This window comes from Vulpes vulpes, chromosome X (genome assembly GCF_048418805.1).
Source record: "Vulpes vulpes isolate BD-2025 chromosome X, VulVul3, whole genome shotgun sequence".
NCBI classification, from domain to species: domain Eukaryota; kingdom Metazoa; phylum Chordata; class Mammalia; order Carnivora; family Canidae; genus Vulpes; species Vulpes vulpes.
In genome coordinates this window covers 97,380,854-97,397,810 of record NC_132796.1, presented here as the reverse complement: position 1 = coordinate 97,397,810, position 16,957 = coordinate 97,380,854, and the positions used below count along the sequence as shown (strand labels likewise).

Here is a 16,957-nt window from a genome sequence, read left to right as displayed (position 1 = left end):
TTGAAATTTTAATGGAGGAAAAGAAGTGGAGACTAAATGCAGACAACTCTTTCAAGATATTTGGCTGTGAATGAGAGGTGAGTAGTTGGGTGATAGTTTGTTATTTATATATGCATGTATAACAGGAGAGACATGAGCACAATTGTATGCCAAAAGGAGACGGTGAGGTTGAAGATGTAGGGAAAAAAAGAATCTATCAATGAGCTGAGGTCCCTAGAGAGGTGGAACCAGAGGAGATCCAGAACACAGGTGGAAAGATTAGCCTTAGGTAAGAGGAGTGGCACCTATTCTACTGAAATTGAAGATAATTTCACTTAACAAAGATTTATGGAGCTTCTATGCCCTACTAGACACTGTTCTAGGTGTTTAATATATAGCAGTTTGAAAAATCAGGAAAAAATTCCCTGTTGCATGGAGTTTACATTCCAGAAAGAATGAAGTATGTATAAGAGTAAATACACTGCTGGGGCTTGAAGCAGAGTGGTTAAAATATTCTTATTTGATGACCTCTATTCCTCTGAGACTGATGAAAGAGATCTTAGAATAGTAGGCTCAGAAGATGTTGGAGAAGCTTTGAAATAACTACTCTAGTTCATATGAAAGAGCAATCTGGAAACAAAGGTACTCCTGATTAGCAATGAGACAGACGTATATTTGTCTTGTAGTAGATGAGGGATCCACAGACCTTTCCATAAGGGCCCAGACAGTAAATATTTCAGGCTTTGCAGTCCAGAAGGTGTCTGTCATAACTACTCAACTCTGTCATTATAGCACAAAAGCAGCCATAGACAATAGATAAATGAATGAACATGGCTGTATTCCAAAAAGACTTTATTTATCAAAACAGGTGAAAGTCTGGATTTGGCCTGTGGCTTTAGGTTGCCAACTGTTGTAGTAGAACATTCCCAGGCTGACAGATGCTTCATAAGTAAATTTTAGTTGATAGCACCAAGGAGGTGGGTAGGAGGATGGAGGCCAGTGAATTGGTTCAGATGAGGCTTAATAAGGATCTGAACTAGCATTGGAGCAGTGGGAATGGAAACGATAGAAGAGCAAGGAGAGATACAGTGTTACCCTTGTCAGAGAAGGAGTAGATAATCAATAATGTCAAATACTGCAGAGAAGTATAGGAAGCTGAGGCTAGAGAAGAGGATATTGGATTTGTTATTTAGGAGATAGGTGCTTCCCCTTCCTTAAAAAGTGTACCAAATTTTATCAATACATTGTGCAATGGTAAAACCTAAAATACTAACAAAAGGCTTTCTAGTTAGCAGGGCACTGTCCGTCCTCTCCCTCTCTTCACATCCAGCCTGCTAGAAGGCCAACACTTAAGTCTTTTGACTACTCTTTCTGAGAGTTGTTTTCCATTTGTATAAATGATATCCTGTTATTGCTATTTCCTGGTATATGAATCTTAGACAGTATCTATTGACATTCTGTAATGGAATATGAAGATTTAGCACTCTTACTTTATCCCCTGCTCATCTTCTTTTCCCTACATCCACTCAATATAATGAAATCATCATCTTTGTTCAAATCAGTATTCAGGATTTGTTTTAGGATTACTATGTAAGTGTGGTGCACTGCTGAGCCAAATAGCATACTATGATGCTTATGTCTTTCTTTGTACAACTTTTTGTTCATCCTGGAGTTAATAACTACTTCACTTTTTTGCTTAATTGAAAACAATAACTATTTTAATTAAGCTTTTAGTTTGAAATGAATGTACACAAAAGTTGTAAGAAATAATACAGAGAGATCCCATGCACCCTTTACTGTTTCCTATAATGATAACATCTTGAAGAACTATAGTATACTATCAAAACCAGAATTTTGACATTGATACTGTCAAGATACAGACTATTTCCATAACCACAGGATCCCTTTGTTGTCCTTTTATAGCCACCCCCCACTACTTTTCCTTCCCTACCCTCTTCTTAGCCCCTGGAATCCACTAATTTGTTCCTCATTATCAAATTTTGTCATTTCAAGATTCTTAAATAGAATAATATAGTTTGTCATCTTTTGGGAATGTTTTTTTCTTTTCACTCAGGATAATTCCATGGAGGTTTATCCTGGTTGTTGCATGTATTGATGGTTTAAGCCTTTTTATTGCTGAGTAGCAGTTCATGGTACGGATGCATCACAATTTAATCATTCATCCATTGATGAGCATCTGGGTTATTTTCAGTTTCTGCCCATTATGAATAAAGCTGCTATAAATGTTTTTGTGCGAACATAAGTCTCATTTCTGTGGGACAAATGTCCAAGAGTGCAATTTCTGGGTTGTATGATAAATGTATGTTTCTTTCATAAGAAAGTGCCAAACCATTTTCCACAGTGGATATACCATTTTGTATTCCCACCAGCAATGTAAGAGTGATCCCGTTTCCGTGCATCCTCACCAGCATTTGGAGTCACAATTTTTTATTTTAGCCATTCTGACATGGGTATAGTAATATCTCATTGTTTTAATTTGCATTTCTCTAATGGGTAATGATGTTGAACAACTTTTCATGTGCTTATTTGCCACCTGTACATCCTCTTTAGTTAAATGTCTATTAATGTTTTATACCTATTTTCTAATAGGATTTAAAATTCTTTTTGAGTTTTAAGAATTCTTAATATGTTCTAAATAAAAGTCCTTTATCAGATTTGTATTTTGTAAATATTTTTTCCTGCTGTGTAGTTAGTGTCTTTATGATTTTATTTATTTTTTAAAGGTTTTATTTATTTATTCATGAGAGACAGAGAGGCAGAGACACAGGCCGAGGGAGAAGCAGGCTCCATGCAGGGAGCCCGATGTGGGACTCAATCCTGGGACTTCAGGATCACGACCTGAGCCTTTGAAAGGCAGACGCTTAATCACTGAGCCACTCAGGCATCCCTTCTTCATGCTTTTAACAGGGTCTTTTTCAGAGCAGACATTTTTAATTTTGGTAAAGTCCAATTTATCAATTTCTCTTATGAATTGTGCTTCTGTTGTCAAGTCTAAGGACTCTTTGCCTAGCTCTAAATCTCAAATGTTTCTTCTATGTTTTTTCCTAAAGTTTCATGTTTTTATATTTTAAATTTAAATTCTTGATCAATTTTGGGTTATTTTTTCTATAAGGTATGAAATTTAGATGCATGTTCATATTTTGACTATGGATGTCCAGTTGCACCAACACTATGTGTTTAAAAGCTTATCTATTCTTTATTAAATTGCTTTTATGCCTTTGTAAAGAATCAGTCAGACATATTTGTATGGGGATTTTTATAGGTTCTCTATTTTGTTCCATTGATTTATGTGTCTCTGTGGCAATACCACATAGTCTTTATTACTATATATTATATATCTATATATCTATAGTAAATGCATAATATATTTATATAGTAAATATATATGTATATATACATAAAATAAATCTTGAGTTTAGGTAAGCTGATTCCTCCCACTTTCTTCTTCTTTTTTAAAAAGATTTTATTTATTTATTCATGAAAGACGCAGAGAGAGAGAGAGAGAAGCAGAGACACGGACAGAGGGAGAAGCAGGCTCCCCACAGGGAGCCCGACATGGGACTCGATCCCGGGACTCCAGGATCACACCCTGGACTGAATGCGGCGCTAAACCACTGAGCCACCAGGGCTACCCTTCTTCTGTAAAATTGTTTTAGCTATACTAGTTCGCTTGCCTTTCCGTATACATTTTATAATAATCTTGTGTATATCTGTGAAAAAATCTTGCTGGGAATTTTATAAGAATTGGATTAAATCTATATATCAACTTGAGGAGAATTTATGTTGAATTTTCCATTGATTTCCATTGAATATCTCCATTTATTTAGATTGTATTTGACTTCTTTCATCAGCATTATGTAGTTTTTAACATGTAAATTCTGTATATATTTTGTTAGATTTGCCATTAGGTATTTTATTTTAAAAGCAATTTTAAATGGTATGGTATTTTTCATTTTGGTGTTCATGTGTTCATTCCTATTATATAGAAATATAATTGATTCTCATATGATTATCTTCTATCCTCCAACCTTGCTGAACTCACAAAAACTCAATTTGGGAGGGTTTTCTGGGTAGTTTTATTAGAGTATTCTATGCCAGACAATCATGTCATTTTCAAGGAGGGACAGTTTCCTTCTTTCTTTTCCATTTGTATGTTTTGTGTTATTGCACTGGCTAGACCTTCCAACACTATGTTGAATGAGAGTGGTGAGTATGGATATCCATGCCTTGTTCTTGATCTTAGTGGGAGACAATTCAGTCTTTCACTATTGAAGTATGTTAGCTGTAGGCTTTATGTAGACACTATCAAGTTGAAATAATACTCTCTATTCCTATTTTTCTGAGAATTGTTATCATGATAGTGTTGAATTTTGTCAAATGTATTTTATGCATCAAATAATGTGATCATGCATTTTTTCTTCGTTAGCCTATTAATATGATGGATTGCATTGATCAATCTTTCTGATATTATACCAGCCTTGTATTCTTGATGTAAATTATACTTGATCTTGGTATTTAATACTTTTATGTATAGCTGAGTTCTTTTTTCTGTTATTTGTTTGAGACTTTTATATATGTATTCATGAGGAATATTGGTCTGTACAGTTTTTTGCCCTGTGTTTGGTTTTGGTATCAGGGTGATACTAGTTTTATGAAAAATTGTGAAGTGTTTATTCCTCTTCTATTATCTGGAAGATATGTACAAAATTGGCATTTAATCTTTATATGTTTGGTATAATTCTACTAAATTTAATTTTGTTATATTGCTAGTTAAATTATCTATTTTATATTGGGTGAGGTTGTGGTAGTTTGTATTTTTTTAAGAATCAGTCCATATCACCTGAGTTGTTGAATTTGTGTGTATACAGTTTTTCATACGATTCTCTTATTATCATTTTGATGTCTATAGAGTTAGTGGTGATATCCTGTTTCATTCCTTATATTGGTAATTTAGGTTTTATTTTTTTTTCTTTTGTCAGTCTTTCTAGAGGGTTGTCAGCTTTATTGTTGACAAACAAAAAAAGGTCTTTTTGAAGAATAATCTCTTTGCTTGTTTGTTTTGAGTATAAGACCATTATAAAGATTTTAATGATTTCAAAAGGAGTCAGGTGCTAAATCCATTAAGTTCTGACTGGCACCCAAACCCCATGAAAACTGATGTACCCACTTTGAGGAGATTGTCTGACCACTCCAGTGTCAAGCTGGATCACTACAAGGTGGAGTTAATGGAGTGAGGCAGGCCTAGAGCTGGTGTGCCTTCCAGGACAGGTAGGAGTTCCAGATAAGAGCAACACACTGGACAAAGCTAATACGTAGTGAAGGGGAACCAGCTAGAAGTTGGCTTAACTGCATGGCAGGCCAGATAATAGTTGGTGATGAGGGCATCACAATGGTCTTGCTGTAACTTGGCCCAGTTGTCCTGGGCTGACAGTCCATTGAGTACTCTTACCAGTGGTAAGAAACAGCCTAGAAAACATGGGGCAAAGCCCCCCAGATCCAATAGCATCTTCTTTACTGCATCTACCTTGGTGGTGCTGTGGATGAACTGGTTCAAAACCCTGTACCAGCCTCTGACTACAGGACCCACAAAGCCGCAGCCCAGAGAGACCATGGTCAGGGTCCAGCCAGTCTGATGTTCCTACAGACTTAACCTCTCTACCAGCTGCCATGAGATAATGTCACCCAGGCCCATAAGGAACCCAACTGTCAGGCCACAGTGACATGCTATAGTTTCCAGGGTTCTGTAGTTTTTACAAAACTAAAAGGCTACCTTTGGAATGGGAGAAGATATTTGCAAATGATGTATCTGATAAAGGCATAGTATCCAAAATATATAAAGAACTTCTAAAACTCAACACTTGAAAAATAAATAATCCAAATAAAAAATAGGCAGAAGACATGAATAGACATTTTCATGATGTCCAGATGTCCAGATGGCCAACAAACAAACATGAAAAGATGCTCAAATCACTCATCAGGGAAATGCTAATTAAAACTATAATGATATATCATCTCACACATATCAGAAGGGCTAAAATCAACAATGCAAGAAACAACAGGTATTAGCAAGGACATTGAGAAAGGAAAACCCTCTTGCACTGTTGGTGGGAATGCAAACTAGTGAAGCCACTGTGGCAAACAGTATGGAAGTTCCTCAAAAAGTTAAAAAATAGAACTACCCTATGATTGAGCAATTGCACTCTAGGCATTTACTCAAAGAATAGAAAAAACTAATTCAAAGGGATACATGCACCTCTATGTTTATAGCAACATTATTCACAATAGACAAATTATGGAAACAGCTCAAGTATCCATCAACAGTTGATGGATAAAGAAGTGGTGTATATATACATATATATATTCCCACACAATGGAATATTACTCAGCCAACAAAAGAATGAAATCTTGCCATTTGCAATGATGTGGATGGAGCTAAAGAGTATTATACTAAGTGAAATAAGTCAATCAGAGAAAGACAAATACCTTATGATTTTGCTCATGTGTGGAATTTAAGAGACAAAACAAATGAGTAAAGGGGAAAAAAAGAGAGGAAGGACAATCTAAGAAATAGACTCTTAGCTATACAGAACAAAATGATGTTTACCAGAGGGGAGGTGTGTGAGGGTGTGGGTTAAATAGGTAATGGGGATTCAAGAAGGCACTTGTGATGAACACTGGGTATTATATGGAAGGGTTGAATCACTATATTGTAGTCCTGAAACTAAAATTACATTGTGTGTTAACTAACTGTAATTTAAATAAAAACTTAAAAGAATAAAGAATCATCTCTTTGTTTCATTGGAGCTTACTTAGTGATCTGAGACTATTCCTCTTTTCTAATGTATATGTTTGGTGCTATAAATTTCCTTCTTAGCACTGCCTTAGATTTCTTACAAATTTTAATGTGTTGTGTTCTCATTTTTATTCATTTTCAAGCATTTTTTTATATCCTCTGACATTTCTTCTTTGACTCATGGATTATTTAGAAGTGTGTTTAGTTTCCAAGAGTTTGAAGATTTTAGTTTTCTGTTATTGATTTCATGTTTGATTCCATTGTGGTTGGAGAATACATTTGGTATGATTTAAGTTCTTTTGATTTTGTTGAGGTTTGTTTTATGGCCCACAATATGATATGTTGGTATATGTTCCATGGGTACTTGAAAATAATGTCTAGTCTATTGTTATTGGGTGTAGTGCTCTATATATGTACATTAGATCCTTTTGGTTGGTTGTGTTGTTCAAGTCTATATCCTTGAAGGTTTTCTGTCTAGTCTATAAATTGTTAAGAGTGAGCTGTTGAAATCACCTAGTATAATTATGAATTTGTCTATTTTTCTAAATGGACAAACAGCTGTTTTTATTACTCTAACAACAGTTCTGTTTTTGCTTTATAGATCTTTCAGCCCTTTGGTTTGTTTATGCATATTTAGGTTTGCTATATACTCCTGGTGGATTTTTCCTATTATCATTATGTAATACCCATCTCAGTCTCTGGTAATTTTCTTTACTTTAAGCTTATTTTATGTGATATTAATATGGCTATTCTTAGTCTCCTTCAATTGATGTTTGCATTATAGATATATTTTTCTTTACTTTTATGTTAAGCCTGTCAATATCATTATATTTAAAGTGAGTTTCTTGTAGATAACATAAAGTTGAAGCATTTTTTTTATTTTTAAAATTTTAAAATTTTAATTTAAAAAGTTTTAATTTTAATTTTAATTCAATTTAGGAAAATAATTCAATTTAGGTAACATATACTGTATTTTAGCTTCAGGGATAGAATTTCGTGATTCATCAGTTGCTTATAACACCCAGTGCTCATTACACCAAGTGCCCTTTTTTTAAAAAAAATATTTTATTTATTTACTCATGAGAGACACACACACAGAGAGAGGCAGAGACATAGGCAGAAGGAGAAGCGGGCTCCATGCAGGGAGCCCAAGGTGGGACTCGATCCCGGGTCTCCAGGATCACGCCCTGGGCTGAAGGTGTTGCTAAACTGCTGAGCCAACCGGGCTACCCTCAAGTGCCCTTTTTAACAAGCCCGTCACCCAATTACCCCATTCCCCCCACTAACCTCCCCTCTAAAAACCCTTAATTTATTTCCTACAGTTAAGATTCATATGGTTTGTCTCCCTCTCTGTTTTCATCTTATTTCATTTTTCCTTCCCTTCCCCTATGTCCATTTTTTTCTTAAGTGCCACATGAAACTTAGTGAAATCATATGGCATTTAACTTTCTCTGACTGACTTATTTTACTTAGGATAATACCCTCTAGTTCCATCCACATCATTGCAAATGGCAAGATTTCATTCTTTTGTTGGCTGAGTAATATTCCATTGTGTGTGTGTACACACACCACATCTTCATCTATTCATCTGTTGATGGACATATGGACTCTTTCCATATTGTGGCTATTGTAGACATTGCTGCTATAATCATTGGGGTGCATGTACCCCTTCAAATAACTATGTTTGTATCTTTTGGACAAATTCCTGCTAGTAAATTGCTGGATTATGGGATAGTTCTATTTTTAACTTTTTAAGAAACCTCCATATACTTTTTCAGAGTGGCTACCCCAGTTTGCATCCCCACTAATGGCATAAGAGAGTTCCCCTTTCTCTGCATCCTTGCCAACATCTGTTGTTTCTTGACTTGTTAATTTTAGCCATTCTGACTGGTGTGAGGTAGTATTTCATTGTGGTGTTGATCTGTATTTACCTGACAATGAGTGATGTTGAGCATTTTTTTCATGGATCTGTTAGCCATTTGTATGTCTTCTTTGGAGAAATGTCTGTTTATGTCTTCTGCCCATTTCTTGACTGGATTTTTTGTTTTTTGAGTGTTGAGTTTGATAGGTTCTGTATAGATTTTGGATACCAGCCCTTTATACGATCAGTCATTTGCAAACATCTTCTCCCATTCTGTAGGATGCTTTTTAGTTTTGTTGACGGATTCCTTGGCTGTGGAAAAGCATTTTATCTTGATGAAGTCCCAATAGTTCATTTTTTGCTTTTGTTTCCCTTGCCTCTGGAGACATGTCTAGCAAGAAGTTGTTGCAGCTGAGGTTAAAGAGACTGCTGCCTATGTTCTCCTCTAGGATTTTGATGGATTCCTGTCTTACATTTAGGTTTTTCATCCACTTTGTGATTGTTTTTCTGTGTGGTATAAGAAATCAGTCCAGTTTCATTCTTCTGCATGTGGCTCTAATTCTCCCACCACCATTTGTTGAAGAGACTGTTTTCCATTCGATATTCTTTCCTGCTTTCTCAAAGATAAGTTGACCATAGAGTTGAGGGCCCATTTCTGGGCTCCCTGTTCTGTTCCATTGATCTATGTGTCTGATTTTGTGCCAGAACCATACTGTCTTGATGATCACAGCTTTGTAATACAGCATGAAGTCTGGAATTGTGATGCCTCCAGCTTTGGTTTTCTTTTTCAACATTCCTTTGGCTATTCAGGGTCTTTTCTGTTTCCATACAAATTTTAAGATTGTTCAAACTCTGTGAAAAATGCTGATGGTATTTTGATAGGGATTGCATTGAATGTGTAAATTGCTTTGGGTAGGATAGACATTTTGACAATATTTGTTCTTCCAATCCATGAGAATGGAATAAAGTAATTATTGAAATATGAATTCAGTGCCATGGTATTAACTGTAAAGTAACTCTTCCTATATATTGTCTCTGTTCCTTTCTGGTTTTTGTTCCTTTTGAGGTCTCTCTCCACTCAAAAGATCCCCTTTAATATTTATTACAGGGCTGGTTTAGTGTTCACAAATTCCTTTAGTTTTTGTTTGTCCTGGAAATGCTATTTCTCCATCTGTTGTGAATGACAGCCTTTCTGGATAAAGTAGTCTTGGCTGCATATTTTTCCCAATTAGCATGTTGAATATATCATGGCAGTCCTTTCTGGCCTGCCAGGTCTCTGTGGATTGTCCCACTATCAGCCTTATGTGTCTGCCTTTGTAGGTTAAAAACCTCTTGTCTCAAGCTGCTTTCAGCATTTTCTCTTTATCTTTGAAATTTGCAATCTTCACTATTATATGTCTAGGTGTTGATCTATTTTTATTGATTTTGAGTTGGGTTCTCTGTGCCTCCTAGACTTGAATTCCTATTTCCTTTCCCAGATTAGGGAATTTCTTATCTATAATTTGTTCAAATCAACTTTGTGCCCCTCTCACTCCTCATCTTCTGGGATCCCTATTATGTGGATATTATTTCATTTTATGGGATTGCTGAGTTCTCTGTCTCCCTTTTTGATTTAATACTTTTCTTCTCCACTTCCTTGTTTTCCATCATTTTATCTTCTGTATTACTGATTCTTCTGATTTTCATGAGAATGATTCATCCTCATTTTTATAGCTTCCACTTGGGACTGCATCTCAGTATTAGCATTTTTAATTTTAGCCTGACTAGATTTTATTTCTTTTATTTCTACAGTAAGGGATTCTTTAGTGTCTTCTATTCTTTTTTCAAGCCCAGCTAATATTTTTATAATCATTGTTTTATATTCTAGCGCGGACATCTTATTTATATCCATATTGATTAAATCCCTGGAAGTGAGTGCTACCTCCTGTGCTTTATTTTTGGGGGAAATTCCTCTACTTAATCATTTTGTCCAGAAAAGAAAAAAATAAAGAAAGAGTAAAAACAACATTAACATCAACAGAAACAAAACAAAACAAAACAAAAAACTAGACCCTGCATGTGTTTTGGTCGACTTGTTAAAAGAAACTAGATCCCAAAATAAAGAAAGAAAAAATACAATGATAGGATATATCTATCTATATCTATCTATATATTTTATATATATCCTATATATAAAAATTAAAATTAAAAAAATAAAAAGAATTTGAAAAGTAAGAAAATAACTGAATAAATAATACTGAAAGACTAAAGAACAATAACAACAACAAAAAACAAAGAATGCCCTATACTCTCTTCCCTAAGAACTGAAGCTTTGCTGCCTTCTATGCTTAGTAAACTTGATTTGAGGCAGTTGTTTGTGCTGGTCTTCATGGGGAAGGGCCTATTGCTCTGATTCTCAGGTACCCTTGCACTTGTGGAAATGTGCCTCCCTTGCCAGGGGTCCGGGCTCAATATAAGCACCTCTGATTCCACTATGTGGTGCCGTTTTGCTCCCAGAAGGCCTTTCAGCACTGATGGGCAGGATAGATATATATAACAGTGCCTTGTTCTTTAGCCCTGGAGCTGAAAGTTCATGCCCTCCACTCTTCAGTGAGCCCCCAAAGAAAAGCAGTCAATCACTCTTGTCTCCCTAGTTTCCATCAGAACTGTGTGTTCACCCGGCCTCTGACAGTATTTTTACCTCAGGCACATGCCTGAGTTTCAAAACTCAACATTTTAGGGTCTCCTAAAGCGCAGACCCACACTGTTCTTTTCGGGAGAGGGAGGGGGTTGTCTTGCCATGCTTCTGAATTTTGCTGTGCCCCCTCCAGGAAATTGCTTGCATGGCCTTGCAGTAGTTCACAGTTTATGGCAACATAGGACAGAAAGCTGGCACCTCGACTCACTGTTCTCAGCTGGCTTCCCACCCTTATGTCTGAGAACTCTGCCACTCAAAGGTACCACCCATCCTTTTTGAGACCCCCAGGGATCCTGAGACCATGCTGTCACACCTGGGATTCTGCCCCACTTTACCACCTCAGCATCTTTAAGCCAAGGATGTGTCCCCCTGTAGAAGACTTCTAAAAGTTCTAGTTTTGTGCTCTATTGTATAAACAGTATATTTTACAGTAGCCTCGTTAAGCAGGCTCCATCCCCTCTGCAGTATCCTCAGATATATCGCCTGGGATTCAAGTCTCTGCACCTCCTACCTTCCAAAAAGTGGTTGCTTTTCTACTTGTACAATTGCAACATTTCTTTTCTTACATCTCCAGTTGATTTCTCAGGTGTTCAGAATGATTTGATAACCATCTAGCTGAATTCGAAGAACCAGACAAACGTAGGGTCCTCTACTCATCTGCCATCTTAATTCCTTCCCACCCATAGAAGTCAGATCATGTTTTTAAGTTAACTCTGCTATCTCTTTCTTTTAATTGTTGTAGTTAGACCATTTTAAATTATTGATATATTAGGTTTTAAATCTGTCATCTTATTTTTTGTTTCCTTATTGTTCTATGTTTTTGATTTATATGCTTTATTTTATTTTCCTTTGGGTTACTTGAATAATTTTTAGAATTCCATTTTGATTTATGTAGAGTGGTTTTGAGTGTATCTTTTTGTATAACATTTTTAGTGTTTGCTTTTGGTATTACATTTATGTACATGTATATAAATTGTCACTGTGTCATCATTTTACCACTTTGAATGAAATATAGAAACTTTATAGCCCTTTATGTCCCTTCATCCTCTTCATTTAAAATATGATTGTTATAAATATTTTCTCCACATATGTTTAGAACAACATCAGACAATGTTATAATTTGTGCATCAACCATTAAGCATAATTTAGAAGACTCAAGAGAAGGAAAATCTATTGTATATAGCTATATTTTTGGTTGCTGTGTTCTTTCTTTCTTTCTTTCTTTCTTTCTTTCTTTCTTTCTTTCTTTCTTCTTTCTTTCTTTCTTTCCTTTCTTGATGTTCCAAGATTCCTTCTTTTTTAATATGTATATTTTTTATTGGAGAATTATTTGTCAATGTATAACACCCAGTATTCATCCTGCCAAGTGCCCCCTTCAGTGCCCGTCACCCAGTGACCCCTCTCCCCGCCCACCTCCCCTTCCACTATCCCTTGTTCTTTTTTTTTAAAATTTTTATTTATTTATGATAGTCACACAGGGAGAGAGAGAGAGAGGCAGAGACACAGGCAGAGGGAGAAGCAGGCTCCATGCACCGGGAGCCCGACGTGGGATTTGATCCCAGGTCTCCAGGATCGCGCCCTGGGCCAAAGGCAGGTGCCAAACCGCTGTGCCACCCAGGAATCCCTATCCCTTGTTCTTTTCCCAGAGTTAGGAGTCTCTCATGTATTGTCACCCTCTCTGATTTTTCCCACTCATTTTCTCTCCTTTCCCCTATAATCCCTTTCACTGTTTTATATATTCCCTGTACGAGTGAAACCATATAATGTTTGTCCTACTCCGATTGACTTACTTCACTCAGCATAATACCCTCCAGTTCCATCCACGTTGAAGCCAATGGTGGGTATTCGTTGTTTCTGATGGCTGAGTTATATTCCATTGTATACATAAACCACATCTTCTTTATCCATTTGTCTTTCAATGGACAAGGATACATCCACAGTTTGGCTATTGTGGACATTGCTGCTATAAACATTGGGGGGCAGGTGTCTTGGCTTTTCACTGCATCTGTATCTTTGGGGTAAATCCCCAGCAGTGCAACTGCTGTGTCATAGCTAGCTCTATTTTTAACTCTTTGAGGAACCTCCACACAGTTTCCCAGTGTGGTTATACCACTTTGCATTCCCACCAACAGTGCAAGAGGGTTCCCCTTTCTCCACATCCTCTCCAACATTTGTTGTTTTCTGTCTTGTTAATTTTCACCATTCTCACTGGTGTGAGGGGGTATCTCATTGTGGTTTTGATTTGTATTTCCCTGATGGCAAGTGATGCAGAGCATTTTCTCATGTGCTTGTTGGCCATGTCTATGTCTTCCTCTGTGAGATTTCTGTTCATGTCTTTTGCCCATTTCATGATTGGATTGTTGGTTTCTTTGCTGTTGAGTTTAATAAGTTCTTTATAGATCTTGGATACTAGTCCTTTATCTGATACATCATTTGCAAATATCTTCTCCCATTCTGTAGGTTGTCTTTTAGTTTTGTTGACTGTTTCTTTTGCTGTGCAGGAGCCTTTTATCTTGGTTAATTCCCAACAGTTCATTTTTGCTTTTGTTTCTCTTGCCTTCATGGATATATCTTGCAAGAAGTTACTGTGGCCAAGTTAAAAAAGGGTGTTGCCTGTGTTCTCCTCTAGGATTTTGATGGAATCTTGTCTCACATTTAGATCTTTCATCCATTTTGCGTTTATCTTTGTGTATGGTACAAGAGAGTGGTCTAGTTTCATTCTTCTGCATGTGGATGTCCAATTTTCACAGCACCATTTATTGAAGAGACTGTCTTTCTTCCAATGGATAGTCTTTCCTCCTTTATCGAATATTAGATGACCATACATTTCAGGGTCCACTTCTGGGTTCTCTATTCTGTTCCATTGATCTATGTGTCTGTTTTTGTGCCAGTACCACACTGTCTTGATGACCACAGCTTTGTAGTACAACCTGAAATCTGGCATTGTGAAGCCCCCAGATATGGTTTTCTTTTTTAAAATTCCCCTGGCTATTCGGGGTCTTTTCTGATTCCACACAAATCTTAAAATAATTTATTCTAACTCTCTGAAGAAAGTCCATGGTATTTTGATAGGGATTGCATTAAACGTGTAAATTGCCCTGGGTAACATTGACATTTTCACAATATTAATTCTTCCAGTCCATGAGCATGGAATATTTTTCCATCTTTTTGTGTCTTCCTCAATTTCTTTCAGAAGTGTTCTATAGTGTTTAGGGTATAGATCCTTTACCTCTTTGGTTAGGTTTATTCCTAGGTATCTTATGCTTTTTGGGTGCAATTGTAAATGGGATTGACTCCTTAATTTCTCTTTCTTCAGTCTCATTGTTAGCGTACAGAAATACCACAGATTTCTGGACATTGATTTTGTATCCTGCCATGCTGCCGAATTGCTGTATGAGTTCTAGCAATCCTGGGGTAGAGTCTTTTGGGCTTTCTATGTACAGTATCATGTCATCTGTGAAGAGGGAGAGTTTGACTTCTTCTTTGCCAATTTGAATGCCTTTTATTTCTTTTTGTTGTCTGATTCCTGAGGCTCGGACTTCTAGTACTATGTTGAATAACAGTGGTGAGAGTGGACATCCCTGCTGTGTTCCTTTTTTTTTTTTAAATAAGAATCAAGGACTGTATTTCACAGCACAAATTGACAAAAGGGAATTGGCTCCCAGGCAAGAAAAGAGCAGAGTTAGAGAATGAACAATGGCAAGGAACCAGGACCAGGAAAATGGAACCCTTATGGCAAAGTAGAGTCCAGCAGATGACTAAATTCGGAAGGTCTGACATCTGTTAAGTATGAATGACCTCAGAATAAACGTTAATTCTCCATAGAGCTTCCAAAATTATGGTTTAGTAAGCTCATTAAGAGAATGGGCTGTGCCCACTCTTGTTTCCCCAAAATTTATCTCAGTGTCTGACATACAAGTTTGGAATGAGTCCACTTCACAAAATATGAATACCTGTCCCCTGCTGAAAACAAGATTTTTTTTTCTTTTTTTTAAGTAGGCTCCACACCCAGCCCAATGTGGGGCCTGAACTCAAGACCCTAAGACCCAAGACCTCAGCTGAGATCAAGACTGAGACGGTTAACTGAGCCACGCAGGCACCCATGTGCTGTTTAGTTCTAAATCCTTAGCTTTTCAGCAAGATGACTTTCCAAATTGCAAATCTGTCCATAAGGACTGGTGTCTAGAAGTTGGGAAACATCCCTCCAACATTTTAAAAGCAGTCAAGTGGCAACTCTCAGTCCATGGGTAATGCACTTCAGGCTTCATCCAGCACAAATCTATTTAATGGAGGTGGGCAGCCGTATGTTCCACTATGATTAATTAGTCCAGGGGCCTGTCAACACTAAGTAGAGAAGAAGCCACCATCATTCTTTTGGGAGTAGCCTCCATTGGTGGCTGCAGTGTGAGGGGACACTATGGATCCCTGGATGCTGTGGATAGACTCCTTCTTAGGGTTGATCCAGTGTCTGATGTTAGCTCGGGAAGTGAGGGAAGGTGGCAGAGGAGGGGGTAAAAGTTCTCCAGGGAATTGGGTCTTGATGATTCCATGGATATCCTGGGTAGTCTCCTGGTGTAAAATATCTCACTTTTGTTCTTGAATGTCCCTGTGTGGTGGTTGTAGAAGGCTGCTAAGCGGAAATCCAGGTCATCCTTTGGTATCTCAGGATCAAGAAAATAAATATCCCGCCTCATGGAGGTGATTGTGGGAGTTGAGCTGAGCCGACTCCAGGGTTCCTGTTGCTAAGCAAGGTGAGTTGGGTTCTTATATGGCAGTTTCTTGGAAGCCCAGAGTTTCCCTAGGTAGTAGTCATTATTTTCCAACGTAGGGTGCTGGAGAGGGTCTTGGGGGAAAGGCATGGTAAAAGCTGCTGTGTTCCTGATCTTAGGGAAAAGGCTCCCAGTTTTTCCCCATTGAGAATGATATTTGCTGTGGGCTTTTCATAGATGGCTTTTAAGATGCTGAGGAATGTTCCCTCTATCCCTACACTCTGAAGAGTTTTGATCAGGAATGGATGCTGTATTTTGTCAAATGCTTTCTCTGTTATCTTTTGAGAGAATCATATGGTTCTTGTTTTTTCTCTTGTTGATGTGATCTAGCATGTTGATTGTTTTAGGAGTGTTGAATCAACCTTGCATCCCAGAGATGAATCCCACTTGGTCATGGTGAATAATCTTCTTAATGTATTGTTGGATCCTATTGGCTAGTATCTTGTTGAGAATTTTTGCATCTGTGTTCATTAGGGATATTAGTCTATAATTCTTGTTTTTGATGAGGTCTTTGTCTGGTTTTGGAATTAAGGTGATGCTGGCCTCATAAAATGAGTTTGGAAGTATTCCATCACTTTATATCCTTCTGAACAGCTTTAGTAGAATAGATATTATTTCTTCTTTAAACATTTGATAGAATTCCCCTGTGAAGTCATCTGGCCCTGGACTTTTGTGTCTTGGGAGGTTTTTGATGACTGCTTCAATTTCCTCCCTGGTTATTGGCCTGTTCAGGTTTTCTATTTCTTTCCATTCCAGTTTTGGTAGTTTGTGGTTTTCCAGAAATGCGTCCATTTCTTCTAGATTGCCTAATTTATTGGCATATAGCTGCTCATAATAAGTTTTTAAAATCATTTGTA

The 16,957-nt window shown here is 37.1% G+C and overlaps 1 protein-coding gene and 2 pseudogenes across 4 annotated transcripts in view; 1 reads left to right on the top strand and 2 right to left on the bottom strand.

Moving 5' to 3' along the window:
- The window catches only part of SMARCA1 (SNF2 related chromatin remodeling ATPase 1), a 1,054,017-nt gene that overhangs the window by 177,646 nt on the left and 859,414 nt on the right, over nucleotides 1–16,957 (top strand). For 2 of the 4 annotated variants that reach the window (XM_072743672.1, XM_072743667.1), the window contains one exon: nucleotides 3,485–6,779. The exons of the other annotated variants lie outside the window; for them this stretch is intronic. The gene's annotated coding sequence lies outside the window, so the exon portion shown is untranslated. Of the gene's footprint in view, nucleotides 1–3,484; nucleotides 6,780–16,957 lie in introns of those variants that run through there. 4 annotated transcript variants of the gene reach the window in all.
- Nucleotides 5,242–8,067, bottom strand: LOC140596124 (mitochondrial inner membrane protein Mpv17 pseudogene; annotated as a pseudogene).
- LOC140596300 (cilia- and flagella-associated protein 276-like) lies at nucleotides 15,555–16,192 on the bottom strand (annotated as a pseudogene).